Source organism: Leptonychotes weddellii, chromosome 7 (assembly GCF_054177405.1).
Source record: "Leptonychotes weddellii isolate Sample4059 chromosome 7, ASM5417740v2, whole genome shotgun sequence".
NCBI lineage: Eukaryota > Metazoa > Chordata > Mammalia > Carnivora > Phocidae > Leptonychotes > Leptonychotes weddellii.
The window spans coordinates 45,838,109-45,839,330 of record NC_138375.1 but is presented as its reverse complement, the minus strand read 5'-3'; the positions used below and the strand labels follow the sequence as shown (position 1 = coordinate 45,839,330).

The following is a 1,222-nucleotide window of genomic DNA, read 5'->3' as shown; positions in this document are numbered from 1 at the left end:
ACTTATGAGGATTGTTCGCCCGAGAAACCTTGAGGTACTACTAGCAAGGCAAGAGCTTAAGAAATAAGACCTGCTCCTTACAGTTAAATGCCAAGTGCTGTCAATGACTTAGGGCTGGCTCATTATGGACCTATTTCAGCTAATCCTCCACGGGCAACAATCCTCCTCTTTTCAGGGACTATGGAAGCCTGGGGAAGGCCATTCCTTTTCCAGTCAGGTGTGAGGGCAAAGAGCCATCCATCTTTAATAGATCTCCAGGCTCACAGGATTCTTCCCAAGGTAGCTAGTGCAGAAATTGTCTCTGAAATGTTCGACATCCATTCTGCCTCCTCCTGATTCAACAACAACAACCTGTCTACCCGATCCCCTATCTTCTCTACCAGATGGTAACTTTCTAGAATAGTCATCTATATACTCACTGACCTGTGCATTAATTCGATCAACAACTGAGTGTCTCAGTTGCATGCACCTTTATGTTAACACCTAAGTGCTTGATTGCCCTCATTTCTTTTTGGGGTCTGACACTTACCTACATCTCTAGCTTCATGTCCCATTGTCCTGTGCCCAACACTCTCGGCTCTGGCCACGTTGACTCTGCTCCCTCTAATCATAGCTAACTCCCACACGCTAGCTCTTCTGCATGGGCAAGGAGCAAATATTCCTTTCCACCTCCCCGCTTCATCTGGTTAGCTGCTTCTTCTTCTTCTTTTTAATCCAAAATGTGTTTTTTGGGATAGTTTCCCACTCATCTTGATTCAGGATGCTTTTAGTGCTGCTTCTGTCTGAAGGAGCATCCTTCTATAAGCCTTGCGTTTCCCCCTGTGGGCTGGCAGAGAACAGCGGGGCAGCCAACATACAAAACTACCACTTGTGCGTGGCTAAAGATGGTGGGCACTTCATGTCCATGAAGTAGGAGTTGGGGCTCTGCAGCAGGTGCTCCTTCTTGTGCTTCCTCTTCTCCTCTTCTAGGGATAGGTGGAGAAGGTGCTTTGAGATGGACATTTTCTTGTGGGGAGGTTGTCATCGCCAGAAACTCTGGTTAGCTTCTACTCATCATTCAAATCAGCTCAGGTCTGAGCTTGTCTCCCATGCCCGACTCCCAGGGGGGACTAGCTTCTTGAGTCCTAGGCCACTGAGCGTCTGTGCCCTCACTGATCTGTAAGTTCCATGAGACAAGGATCTTGTCTGCTGTTCTTCCCAGCATGTAGTGCACTGTCTGGCC

The 1,222-nt window shown here is 48.0% G+C and overlaps 1 pseudogene; it reads right to left on the bottom strand.

Annotated features, from left to right (window-relative positions):
• Positions 1-766: 766 nt before the first annotated feature.
• Positions 767-1,002, bottom strand: LOC115944481 (small ribosomal subunit protein eS27-like pseudogene; annotated as a pseudogene).
• Positions 1,003-1,222: the final 220 nt, after the last annotated feature.